This window comes from Bombyx mori, chromosome 17 (assembly GCF_030269925.1).
Source record: "Bombyx mori chromosome 17, ASM3026992v2".
Lineage (NCBI taxonomy): Eukaryota > Metazoa > Arthropoda > Insecta > Lepidoptera > Bombycidae > Bombyx > Bombyx mori.
Genome location: NC_085123.1, coordinates 2,564,338 through 2,579,150, shown reverse-complemented (window position 1 = coordinate 2,579,150; position 14,813 = coordinate 2,564,338). Strand labels below are relative to the sequence as shown.

Below are 14,813 nucleotides of genomic sequence, written 5' to 3'. Positions count from 1 at the left end.
ATTAACATATTAGTTAGGTCCTTACTAATTTCCTTAGACATAACAATGAGAGCACCTACCATCTTGATGACGGTTTGGATTGTATATAATGACTATTCCGCTATTTACATCTTATCACATGAATGATACGCGGCAAATGTATGAATTAGTAAATAGGCAATCATTGACTATTTTTTAATTTTATTTTTTTATTGCTTTTTTATTAGGTTGGACGAGCTCACGGCCCACCGGATGTTAAATGGTCATCGGAGCCCATAGACATCTACAATGTAAATGCCGCCACCCACCTTAAGACATAAATTCTAAAGTCTCAGTTTTAACAGTACAACCGCTGCTCCACCCTTCAAGCCGAAACGCAATACTGTTTCACGGCAGATATAGGCGAGGCGGTGTTACCTACACGTGTGGACTCACAAGAAGTCTTACCACCAGTAAATTAATACCATAAATTAATACATCAGTAATAATTCAGATTACAGATACCATCCTCGTGAGTTAATATAGAGCACAACGTGTTTTTGAATGGTGACGTCAATATGCAAATTTCATAACCCGATTTCTAAATAGATTTAGATTCGGCTCACGCTAATGGGACGTATTTCTGGTTATCTTTTTGTGAGACAATAAAAATAATTAAGTGGCACACGAAATCGTTAACGAAAATAAACCTCAATCGACAGCGAAAATGATCCTTAATTGGTTATAAAATTAAAAAAAAAACAGTAGAACGGACACTCGTGCCACTTTCCAGTCACATATCGGCTTGTAACGTATTAATAATATGCATTAGGAACCGGATTTGTCCACTTATAGTTTTATAACGAAAAAAAAAAAACAAACCCATCTATGGGATCGGGCGTTGACTGATCGAGAAACAATTTTCTTTAATAAAGCACTTTAAGCACTAAAGAACTTTAATAAAGCTAGTATATATAAATACATTACGAGGAATGACGACGTCTTGTGAAGCGCATCACTAGGCTTTTCCGGTCACCGTCCTCGTCGAACCCGTCGCTTGCGACGAAGAGCTTGACGAGTGAATTAGCCCATAGACACAGCCCACTGAGTTTCTCGCCGGATCTTCTCAGTGGGTCGCGTTTGCGATCCAGTGCTAGATTCTGCGAAGCACTGCTCTTGCTAGGGCCAACGTTAGCAACACTTCCGGTTTCAGCCCCGTGAGCTCACCTACATGTTAGGGTGAGGCTGAAACAGCCTCTCAAGGCTATCAGCATATATGTATAGGAAAAAAAAAACTAGACAAACTGATGACCACGATCACTCTGCGAAGAGTAAAATAAGAAAAATAAAAATCAACATTCCCGTCGTAGGTAGTCGTGAGCTTGTATGGTAGATTTAATAAATAAAAAGCTATACTTAAAAAAATTGAAAAAGTATCCATATACATTATATTATTATTTCATCTCACAAACATAGCACTGCATAGTAAATCGATCAAATCTTTTTATACTATATTTAAATTGATAAGTTGTAATGTTTATTATATAATAATATGTATATAGGTAAACGGTATATAAGAATGTATGTATGTCTGCCGCCTGGTACACATACACAGGGAAACCTAATTTGGGGCCGGACGACCGTGCGTGATTCATTCCCAGTTATTTATTATTTATTAATTTCTTTTAAATGTATTATTCTGTTTTAAAGTCGTAGCTTGGTTGACTTTCGGTTATATTGTAGTATTCTAGTATTCTTTTACGAGTTCATATCTGATTGCTATTATTTAAAATAGTAATCAGATGAAAGTCTCCGCTATATTTAATTACTAATGTATACTTTGAGCCACACGCCACTCGTTATCAATATATAATTAGAAATTCGTATAATCAATAACAAGTGTCGGTAGCCATCATAGAACAGAAGATATTTGACAGATGCCTGAATCTCACTAACAACATTATCAAAATAAGCTTACAAGTTCCAAGCAACAAAATTCAACGTCCGGTAAAACATAAGCTCTCAAGCTCAAGCTTACTTGTAATAGGCACGAAAAAAGCGTGTAAACCAATAATCGTGTACCACGGTTTTATTCTAGTGTAAGTTATGTTAATGACTCTATGCGAATAAGTAATTACCGACAAAAATTATAAAAAATCCTAAGCTGAAGTTCGAACCGTTGATATTTTCACTGAAGCTCAAAAATATCTCTTTTATCAAGGAGTATTACAGAATTTCAGTGGAGCACAAAGAAAAAAATTTGGACGTTGTTTGGTTCAGTGTTTTGTTTTCAAAGTTACGGTCCGGTCCAGTCAAGGCTAGCAACAGTCTTCAAATTTCAAAATGCAATAAATTTCTAAATAGTTAATTATAAATGTTGCAATCCATAAAAACACCATCTCATATTTCTAGCTTAATTCCCGACGTGTCAAATAGTTTACGATTACATTTCAAAAGAACATTTGCAAAAAAAAATCTCTCAAAATAATATCGTTTTCAAATTAAATGATTTTGGGTAAATTATTTTTTAAATTAATCATGATTAACGTTTGTTTGCTTGTTTGTTATTGCGTGTTATATTCAATCTTTTATCTCTTATCTGATTGAGTTTAAGCTTTGCACGACTGTTATTGGTCCTTCGACGAAGGTTCTTGTCACAATACGTATGTACAGGCGGAGTGTGATTGGTTTAAAAAAATGAATATTCCTGATGCAACAACGACAAGCACGTCATTACGGACCCTCCCGATCCATTAATGGTGCATTTAGGTACCACAAGCACCGGTCATCGTCAAACCCGTCGCTTGCGACGAAAGGCTCGACGAGCGAATTAACCCACAGACACAGCCCACTGAGTTTCCCGCCGGATCTTCTCAGTAGGTCGCGTTTCCGCCCCGGTGGTAGATTCTGCGAAGCACTGCTCCTGCTAGAGTCAGTGTTAGCATCATTCCGGTTTGAGCCCCGTGAGCTCACCTACTAGTTAAGGTTACGCTGAAATAGCCTTTCAATACTATCAGCTTAGGTAGGAAAAAAAAAACGATAATCTCAGCGGAACGTGGTCGAGATGGTACTTCAACCAGGATGCATAGATTGTTTTGATAACGGAGACGTAAGGTTGATAGAGAAAGGTAGCTATTCAATTTGGAATATTAACTTATTCCCGTTTCGTGAATAGTGTCTTCACACCCTGTATATTTCTAATGTATGCTTCCCACCCTGTATGCTTAGCGATACTGGCTGCAACCCGTACCCAAGTCACACTTGTTCGGAATGAAAACGAGTTCTATTATATAATAGAAGCTCGCAAATAGAGCAGATGTGGATAAGCTCCTTTTAAATAGTCTTAGACGCTGGTTCTTGCTTGCATATCTTCGCGCATCGATCCTAACCGGGATGATAGGAATACCACATAATTACCATGCAAAGCTGCATTGAAACACATTATTAAGCGTTGTAAGGTGTAACATTTTTGTAATGTTATACGTCTGTACACATGTAGCCCAGCCTTAATTCCCGCAATGAACCAAAGGAAAAGAGGGGTAACTTAAAATCAGCGCTGTTCGATCTATCTATCATCCTTAAACAGCATTAGCTGAGCCACCTCCATTTGCCTTTTTCTTTTGTTGTATTTTTTTTTAATGTGAAAGGCAATAAATGATTTTATTATTATCATTATTTATTATTATGGACGATTCAATGAGAACCGAGATAGAGCCCAGGTACTCCAGTATTCTTGCTAAAACATTTAATATCTATGACCGCTATTAACAAGGCAAAGATGATGAAAAAGATATAGAGCGAGTAGTTTAAAGGGTCACTTCTTGTAAACACAGAGTTCTATGTATATAGACTAGACTAGAACTAAAGTTGAATTTGTCAATGACGTAAAATATATTATACCTAATACGTACGTATTATATACGTAATTTAAGTCGCAGTGGCCTAAAGGATAAGACGTCCGGTGCATTCGTATATAGCGATACATCGGTGTTCGAATCCCGCCGGCGGTTAGCAATTTTTCTAATGAAATACGTATTTAACAAATTTTCACGATTGACTTTCAGGTGAAGGAATAACATCGTGTAATAAAAACCAAAACCGCAAAATTATAATTTGCGTAAGTACTGATGGTAGGACCTCTTGTGAGTCCACATCACCACCCTGCCTATTTTTGCCGTGAAGCAGTATTGCGTTTCGGCTTGAAGGGGGAGGGCAGCCGTTGTAGCTATACTGAGATCTTAGAACTCTTTAATCAAGGGGGGGCGGCGGCATTTACGTTGTAGATGTCTATGGGCTCCGGTAACTACATAACACCAGGTAGGCCGTGAGTGAGCTCGTCCACTCATCTAAGCAATAAAAAAAACCGTAAAATATACACAATGCATTTTCCATTCCACTATACGTCTATTAATAACTACTTTTATTTATTTATTCAAGAGAGCTCCATCGCTTTGTATGAGTACACCACCACAACGCAATAAGCAGGCGACGCTTTCCTTCAGATCTTCAGAATTCTGAGCAATTAGCAGCACGCCACGAGAGAAAACATGTATGAGAAAAACTATAGGTACATTTTGTACAATTTTATGAAACTGCTTGTAAAATTGTAATGTCGGACGATCCGAAATCCTAATACATAGGTTAATTCATGGACAATCGTTACTTTAACATTAAGTTTTAATATTCACATACATATTCACATACATTAGGACTTCTTGTGGATCCGCGCGGGTAGGTACCACCACCCTGCCTATTTCTGCAGTGAAGCAGTAATGCGTTTCGGTTTTAAGGGCGGGGCAGCCGTTGTAACTATACTTGAGACCTGAGAACACATATATCTCAAGGTGGGTGGCTCATTTACGTTGTAGATGGCTATGGGCTCCAGTAACCACTTAACCAGGTGGGCTGTGAGCTCGTCCACCCATCTAAGCAATAAAAAAATAAAAAAACATTAATGATAACACCGAAACGATAACACCATCTTAAATGATAACACCTAATGATCGCTCAACACTTGTCCTCAGCATCTGTTCACGACTTAACCTAATCTAATCCACCTTAAGAAAGTGGGAGCATGGAGATCAGTAATACAGGTCTTTGAACCTAGTACATACTTTAGCTCTTTCAAAGGCTTACAAAATAAATTATAAGGTTAATTTCTATTTGTATTTCTACTATACCTTTAAGAGAGAAATAAATTATTATTATTATTGTTATGAAATTAATATATATATATCATACGTATTGTCGTAGAAATATCCGGGAAATAGTTATTTTTTTTCGATGAAAAGTTATTTCTGTCCTATTTAATAACTCTGATGTCATCTGTGAAAATTTTTATGACAATCGATTGCATATTTAAAAAGTGAAGGCGTAATCCTAAATTGGAGCCGGCTGACAGGGCGATTCGTTAAAAAAAATTATGATTACTCACGTTTCAAGATGTGTTGCATTATTTGCGTTCTTATATCTATAGGTCATATCACTGTTACGCACTGGGGTTCGAGATAAATAAAATTCCACCGAATTATTAACTAAAAACTGTATTCAACACTTAGAACACTTAAAACACTCAACAAACACTTTAAAACTCTCAATTCGCTTGATCCGCTTCGCTTCAGGTGATCTCTTCGCTGTTTCGCTTCCAGTAATTCCGATTACTGACTGACTGCGTATCATCCCTGCAGCGCTTTTATAGTCGATACCACATCCCTAGAATTATCGAGAATATTCCACACATCTCTAGTATTGTGTTTCCGCTATCTGACAATAGATGGCGTTGTACTTCTCGAGCGTTCTAGGTGCTGCTAGATCCTTCGATATTCGTTCGACTATTCGGCGATAGATGGCATTACTCTTACCGGCATAACATTACTAACCATAAGCTGAGTCGTAAACTCATCTATGTAATATATATTTTTAGCTAAAACTAAATAAAGTAACTTGGATAATATGAGTGGAATAAATATTATATTAATAACATTTTTTATTAATATTTACGAAATCTCATTATTTTGCAACAGCTGTTTCTTCGTACTTATATGCTTTTTTTATGTTTGAGAGATTACTTGGTGGCCCGGGGGCCTTTCCCGTTTTACCAGGGCAGGTGGGCGAGCAAGGGCTCAGCCAGGAGGGGCAGAATTTTCTAACAGCTGCTCGAGCGCCTCCAAAAGAGACCTAACAACTCAAGAGTAGCTGCTTAGCGAATGAATCTACTACCGGATCGGAATCGCGACCCGCTGAGAAGATCCGGCGAGAATCTCAGCGGGCTGATGTTTAGGTTAGGCTGCATGTCGAACTCTTGGCCGAGTTCGACGAGTACGGTTACCGGGATCCCTACTCCTAGTGTTACAGCTAAAGGTGTCGACTTGTCTGTCTGACTTGACTGTCGAGAGCGCGCATTGATAGTACTAAAACGTATGACTGCTTTGCTGCCGTAATACGCATGAAGAGTGTTTTTCTTCAATGGTCGCCAAAAGTATATTCCTCTTTGTTAGGAAGAAAGGGCGAGCACGAGCTCAACCAGGAAGAGTGGTATTTGATAAACGCTGCCCGAGCGCCTTCGAAGGAGACCTAACAGCTTAGGGGCAGCGAAAATACATCTACTATTGCACCGGAAACGCGACCAGCTGATGAGATCTGGCGAGAAACTCAGCGGACTGATGTCACACACATAAGCTCTATCAAACAAAGTATGTTAGCATATAGGTAGAGAGAAGGATTATAAATATGAATAGTTCGTATCGTAAATGCAAACACGTGCTATCTTGCAACAATGTATATAGGTCGTTTTCCCCTACCTATTTATTCGTTTGTAGCCTAAGAGCCTATTCCTACACGCAGACGGGTAGGCAAGCTCACGGTTTGAACTTGAAAGAATTTGCTAACACTAACCCTAGCAAGAGCAATGCTTCGCAGAATCTACGACCGGATCAGAATCGCGATCCACTGAGAAGATCCGGCGCGAAACTCAGTGAGTTGTGCCTATGGATTGTTTCGCTTGTACCAGCATCATATTATCAAACACATAGCAGTGCGTGCTACAAAACTATCATCTTTAAAATAGCAAAACAACAAGAAATAATTATACGTAATGAGACGTAAAACCAAAAAGGAAAATTGTTCACATAAAATCGTCTAAAGAAAACATAGCGTAAACAAACATTCGAATTGCAATTATTTCCCTCGCACTCATTCCTTCCGTTGAAGAGGCCCATTCGCGTACCCATTACTACACTATTTAAACACAATTAGAATATTCCTCGCAGCCATTATGGACACGTAGGCCGGGGCTGAATAGACGAGTTGAACTAACAGAAAAAACCTCTTACTTAGACAATTACGTAGCATCTAATTTACAATTGAAGATTACGATTATTGTTTCTGTATAAACATTTATATCGACGGGTGTGTGCGTAATATTTTCTTGTAACGAAATCCTCGTATGACCAATGATGTTAGAATTCAATTTCAAAGACTATTGACCCCATTTTTCAAGGAAATGCATGTGTAAACTAACACACCTAGTATTAATATGATATAAAAATAGAAGCCCGTGAACAACCCAACCCGAATTCTACCTCCCACATGAGACATGAGGTCGAACTTTTAAACCTTTTTCTACTGCTTAGTTAAATAGAGCCCATAGACATCAACATGAAAACCATCATCCTGAATACATTCTACAACAGTGGTCCCATCCTTCGTACTGGAACACAGGACTGCTTCGCGTCTATTTAGGCGGGATGATGATATTATACCTACCCGCACGGGCACACTATACGCCCAGTATAAGCGGGGTATTCCGTGGGATATTCCATTCTAACCGGTGCCATCTAGGTTAGCTGCGGATAGCCTGTCGACCGAGAGGGCTGGTGGTTGTGGCGCCGACGACCGCCGGTCTGGCGTCCCGAGGGGGAGGGTGATGGGAGAGATGTGCTCCGCACTAAACGCGTCACTTTACCCCCTTTACCTTTTCATGAGTTCTGTCTCATGCGAGGTTCAGATGTGGGTTGTTGAGCGACAGGAGGTTTTAGTCGGTTCAACTCCGTCATGCCCCGCCCGCCATCCCCAGTGAAAGGAGGAAGACCAGCGACTTCCTTCTAACCAAAAAAAAAGCGCCAACACAGAGTTATATTTAATAAGATAGATTATTTTCATGGTATAATACATAGTTTATTTCGTAATAAATAGCAAGCTATCTCTAAGTCTAGGCTAAATTAAAATTTAAGAAGAGAGTTTTCTAAAATATAATTTTACAATCTTCAAGACCAAAGTGCATTTATTTTTGTTTTTATCATTTTTTCTAAAGTTGGTATCAAAAATACATCTCTTAATGTGAAAACTGGATAGTATGAAAAAAGACGTTTCAAATTTTTCAAGATAATAACTTCTAAGGCAATGGTATCTGAGACTATAAAGTTAAAAAAAATCTATAATTATCGACAAACAATTAATAAATCAAAACTGACCTTCGTATATATAATTCCCACGTCGTTACAACATTTTCTTGTAGTAAATCCCGTGCTTCGTAACAATAAAAAGGAGAATTAAAAATTCTTGTTGTGTAGACGTAATTAGGAACGTCATGAAAAAGTAAATTTCGCACGTTTTCTACAGAAGTAAAGGTTTTATATGTATAGTTTTCAAGTTCTTTTTTTTTTTTAATGATGCAGGAATTTTTATTTTTTAACCTTTAAGCGTAGAGCTAATGAATAAAAAACTCTTTACGTATATCACAATAATACCCAACCTATATTATTTAGAATAAGACGTGCAATTATTTGGTCTTTCACGTTTTTTTTTTTAAATGTTGCAGTATTTTTATTTTTACCTCTTTTTATTTATTTTTTATTGCTTAGATGGGTAGACGAGCTCACAGCCTACCGGGTGTTAAGTGGTTAATAGAGCCCATAGACATCTACAACGTAAATGCGCCAGCCACCTTTTTTTTATATTACCTTTATTTAAGGAGATTATTCACCTAGTGAATATGTCACTCCATTGTGCAACAAAAGATAGTAACAAAAAATTATATAAAAAAATTAAGGAAACTGTTATCGTCTCTGAAGGCCCACCAACACTATTTTATAAAGTGACTAGCGACCCGCCCTCGCTTCGCTTCGGAAACATTAAAACACACATGAAACCAAAAAATAAAAATAAAAAAAGTAGCCTATGTTCATCAGGGACAATGCCGGCTTCTAATGGAAAAAGAATTTTTCAAATCGGTCCAGTAGTTTTGGAGCCTATTCGAAACAAACAAACAAACAAATCTTTCCTCTTTATAATATATATATATATATATATATATATATATATATTTACATCCTACAATCTTTTTGGCGTCTGCACGTCGTGCATCATTACGACGTCCTCCAGTTCCCATTGCTTTTTTTAACATGTCTTAATGAATATTGCTTAGTTTTTCGATTTCCAGCTCCGTGAGATACGTCATTTTCCGATAATTTTATTTTTCGCGATATTCTTCTTGCGTTCGTGCCGCAGCATTTTTGAACCCCGAACCATGGTCTTAAATTATAGGCGTCCTGGATATATTGATCGTGATTTACCTATGGCATCGACTATTTAGCATCCTCATAGGATGAACGACATTTGTAAGTGCGGCGTTGCCAGCTTTATGTTTACTTTCTCTTTCTTTGACAATCGCTTGTCTGTACATTTATACCAATTTCGTCAAATCTATACATATACGGATGCCCGATAATTCTATATAATTTATCTATCTACACGTATTAGTAACAATGGATTTTGATGAAGCTAAGTACACAAATAGTTTATAATAAGATAAAGAAAATTAAGCTCCTGTCTCTGAGATTTTTACATGAAAAATCGCATGTAGTAGCTAGAATAACAAGCATGTAATAATTATGTACATGTTTGTCTAGTCTATTTTTTCATAAATTTAAAACAAGTAGGTATGTAATCACTTCATTTGTGGGTTTAATATAAATATAGGTATGATAAAATAGGCATTGTATCCTACTATGGCCTGAACCAATATTATATAATAAATAATGCGTCTATATTATAAAATATATAATATCCAACATTATACACGGACTCCAATATCTACTTAGTCTGGCCATAAATACTGTTACAATCAAAAATTTAAAAAAATCTATTGCAAATAACATTTATTACTCTTACAGTGTGTTAGTTTAACACATAAATATAAAACAATTTAAAGTATAAAAAGCTTATTCGAAGTAGTCTCCATTGGCTGCAATACAGTCCTTTAAACGTTGAGGCCAGTTATCAATAGAAGCACGCACTCTTTCCATGGGAACATTTTGCACTGCCAATCCTACGGATTGTTTTAGGGACTCCAAATCATCATGGCGTTTAGAGCAAGCCGTACTCTCTAAAACTGACCATAAATCATAATCTGATTAAGATCAGGTCTAGACGACGGCCAGTCTTCAGCTCTGATGAAGTCCGAAACGTTCATTTCCAACCAACACTGCGTAGACTGAGCTTTATGACCTGGCTCCGAGTCTTGCTGGAAGGACCATTCTTGATTATTGAACATAGTGTTGTTAAGGGGCTTCACTACCTTCTCAAGAATGGTATCTTGATACACTTGTGCCAATGTTTTGATACCTTTTTCACAAAAGTATGGCTCGGTCACTCCCTCATAGCTAATACCCCACCAAACCATCACTGAAGTCGGATAGTGCCTACGTTGCACTCTGTCGACTAATTGGGAAGCTTCCTTAGAGCTTTGAGCATAAATACGGTCATTTTGTTTGTTAAAATGTTGGTCAATTGTAAAAAGTTTTCTCATCCGTAAACAAAATTTTTCTATGACCTCTTTTTGCGTACAGCTTCAGTAGTTGTTTCGATTTTACTACCCTATTATCTTTTAAATTATCAGTTAAGAAATGACTAGTACGTCTTTTATAGGCTGCAAGTCCTAAGTCATCTTTTAAAATACGCGACATGGTTCTAGGTGCTGTCTTCATCTCCCGAGATAAAATATTTTGCTTTCGGACAGGATTTTTTCGAATTCTTTCCCTTACTGCTTTGACCACCTTTTTCGTACGAACACTATGTGGACGGTCAAATCTTTTTCTGTCACAAGCAGAAGAGGTCTCATTGCATCTACTAATAGCCCGGTACACAAACATTTTACTAATACCAAGCGTATGGAGAGTTTTAAAAATTGCATTTGGCTCCATATCTACTTTGTGTAATGCAATCACAGTGATTCGGTTCTCTTTATCACCCCACTCCATTTTAATATCGCAAAATATTGTACAATTGGCACCAAAATGAGAAAACTCAATGAGTAATCATATAAAAATGACAGATTCCAAATTCAAATGTAATATTTTTGTTATTTTTAATTGTAACAGTATTTACGGCCAGACTAAGTATATACGGATGCCTAATAGCTATATACGGACGCCTAATAGGTATATACGGACGCCTAATAGCTATATACGGACGCCTAATAGCTATATACGGACGCCCAATAACCTGGCTTTTTTTTTTTATTGCCGAGATGTGTGGACGAGCTCACAGCCCACCTGGTGTAGAGTGGTTACTGGAACCCAAAGACATCTACAACGTAAATGCGCCACCCACCTTGAGATATAAGTTCTAAGGTCTCAGTATAGTTACAACGGCTGCCCCACCCTTCAAACCGAAACGCATTACTGCTTCACGGCAGAAATAGGCGGGGCGGTGGTACCTACCCGTGCGGACTCACAAGAGGTCCTATCACCAGTAATTACGCAAATTATAATTTTGCGGGTTTGATCTTTATTACACGATGTTATTCCTTCACCGTGGAAGTCAATCGTGAACAATTGTTAAGTACGTATTTCTACTACTTTAATTATACTTACTACTAATTATACTTTACACTGGTGGTAGGACCTCTTGGGAGTCCGCACGGGTAGGTACCACCGCCCTGCCTATTTCTGCCGTGAAGCAGTAATGCGTTTCGGTCTGAAGGGTAGGGCAGCCGTTGTAACTATACTGAGATCTTAGAACTTATATCTCAAGGTGGGTGGCGCATTTACGTTGTAGATGTCTATGGGCTCCAGTAACCACTTAACACCAGGTGGGCTGTGAGCTCGTTCATCCCTCTAAGCAATAAAAAAAAAAAAAAAAAATACTTTACTTATAACTTAATTTTTTTTACTACTTTAATTATACTTTACTTTAATTATAAAAATACGGCAGTATGTGAGGCAGTACTGTTTGGCTACAAGCTACTGTATGGTGGAAATACTGTTGCCAATAGTGTTGCACCATATTGGATTATTCCCATTTGTCCCCACAGATTTTCCCGGGACAAATGGGAATTATTGGCAGTTGGAAGAAATATTTTTAATCGACTTCTCTTGGGTATCCCACTAGATTTGAATTGGACATCCGTATATACCAATTGAGCGTCCGTATATAGCTATTGGTCGTCCGTATAAAGCTATTGGGTGTTCGATTTCTCATTTATTTAAATAATTTACTGAACATATTTAGCAGCTTTATCATCGTGTTTTAATTTACACTCGGTAAGCGGGTGCTGAGCTGGCTACACATAGGCACGACTCGGGAGCCGAGTAGTGCCTATATGTTTAAAATAAAATAACTTTATACAGGTGTATTTTTCAAGTGGAAGTGGGTGGCCAAATCCAAAATTATGAGCGCAAAACGAGTCTCGAGCCCGATTTTGAAGAAAACTACTATAACATCATTGGATTTTCGAAATATCAATATTCCTAGCCAGGAATCGTACTTCGTTATTTTGAAATAAAAGATACACTTGTATTATTACACCATTCGATAGTGTCGGTAACAAGGAAGAAAAATACAGAACGTGTCTTTTTTTTCAGAATCACCGATTTCGGTTCCTGGCTAGAAATATAGATATTTTTCAAATCCAATTATGCAGTTTCATTTTTCATCAAAATCGGCCTTGAGACTCCTTTGAGCGTTTTTCTTTGTTCTGACTTTTTAAAAGTTTAAATAAACTCGGGCTCCTAATGATACGCAACGCGAATACCACCTACGGCGAATATATTGTTTTGATTATAGCCCGAGAGCCCGTGGGATCTACCTGTATGTATTTGACCAGACCTGAATTTTCGTACATTGAGACCCCTATACCTACCATGCATGAGGTGGGGACTCACTAAGCTCAAAGTGGTCGACGCGCCGAGCGCTCAGGTAGGACAGGTACCGATTTTGACGGATTTTAAATCCATTTGACCAAGTCTGCCGTTTTGAAATTTTGAAAATATATGATTATTATTATCGGAAAATAAGAATGGCAGACCATTATCGCGCATTTTACTTTGTGGCAGACCACTTTGAAAATGCTAAATTGTATTGAAAATGCAAAATTTTGAAAGTAATTGACTAGATCTGCCATTGATTTAATAATATGTTGTTTATTATAGTCTTAAAAACTTATATTGATCACGGCAGACCTCTACATTGCGTACATACATCAACATATAATAAAATCTTAGCTACTACCCGGCCAGATGTATATTATGTTTTCCGTTCACTGTTTTAGAGGAATATAATTTACTTGCGATTTACTTTAGCAATGTATTTACCGAAATTAATATTTTTTTATATTATATATACTAAACTTCATTAGTTAGACAATAAAGAAGTGAATTTTTTATGGAATAATTATAAATAATACGGTATAATGCTGATCAAAAAATAATTCAATTCCTCATTTTTATCATTCAACATTTAACTTGCCAGCTATACAATGCCAAAAAATCTAGTGATGTAGATGATGGAAGGTTCCAGCTATTCGTTAGCAACTATTAGTTAGACAATTAAGAAGTGAATTTTTTATGGAATAATTATAAATAATACGGTACAATGCTGATCAAAAAAGAATTCAATTCCTCATTTTTATTTCGTCAAGACAAAATTTAAAAGTGTTAAATCAGTTAAAAAAATATATCATGCATGCATTACATATTATATATATATCAATCTTCATTCATCATCATCATCATCGGAGTCATCTTTATCGTTAGGCGACTCGTCTTCATCAACCATTGAATCGAATACTGCAAAAATAAAACATAAATTGTAAAATGAACGTAAATTCATCTGAACATGTTCGAGAAAGAATTGTTATCAACTTACCAGGAACATTGGTGATTAAGTCACTCACAAAATATGGAAGTTGGTCACCTTCGAACCCTTTGAAGGCATATATGTTGTCCTGCTCAATCCAATCATACTCCAATGGGTCTAAAGTTATTGTCAGTAGCTTTTTGTAAGCATTTCTCCAAATAGAAGAAATATAGTGGGCCCTCAAAAGTTGTTGATAAAGCTCACTCTTATGCGGTGGTATTGAGCTTGCCTCAAATTTTTTATTTTTTTTTCTATAATTTTTATTGATGTCTGAATATTTATAGTTGCTAACGAATAGCTGGAACCTTCCATCATCTACATCACTAGATTTTTTGGCATTGTATAGCTGGCAAGTTAAATGTTGAATGATAAAAATGAGGAATTGAATTATTTTTTGATCAGCATTATACCGTATTATTTATAATTATTCCATAAAAAATTCACTTCTTTATTGTCTAACTAATGAAGTTTAGTATATATAATATAAAAAAATATTAATTTCGGTAAATACATTGCTAAAGTAAATCGCAAGTAAATTATATTCCTCTAAAACAGTGAACGGAAAACATAATATACATCTGGCCGGGTAGTAGCTAAGATTTTATTATATGTTGATGTATGTACGCAATGTAGAGGTCTGCCGTGATCAATATAAGTTTTTAAGACTATAATAAACAACATATTATTAAATCAATGGCAGATCTAGTCAATTACTTTCA

General features: G+C 36.7%; 1 long non-coding RNA gene across 1 annotated transcript; it reads right to left on the bottom strand.

The window, feature by feature from the left end:
* Positions 1 to 13,848: 13,848 nt before the first annotated feature.
* On the bottom strand, positions 13,849 to 14,245 carry LOC134200394 (uncharacterized). The gene is made up of 2 exons (XR_009975288.1): positions 14,104 to 14,245; positions 13,849 to 14,024 (listed from the first exon to the last, which is right to left on the bottom strand). It is a non-coding gene; the product is annotated as an uncharacterized LOC134200394 (long non-coding RNA).
* Between the last annotated feature and the right edge of the window lie 568 nt (positions 14,246 to 14,813).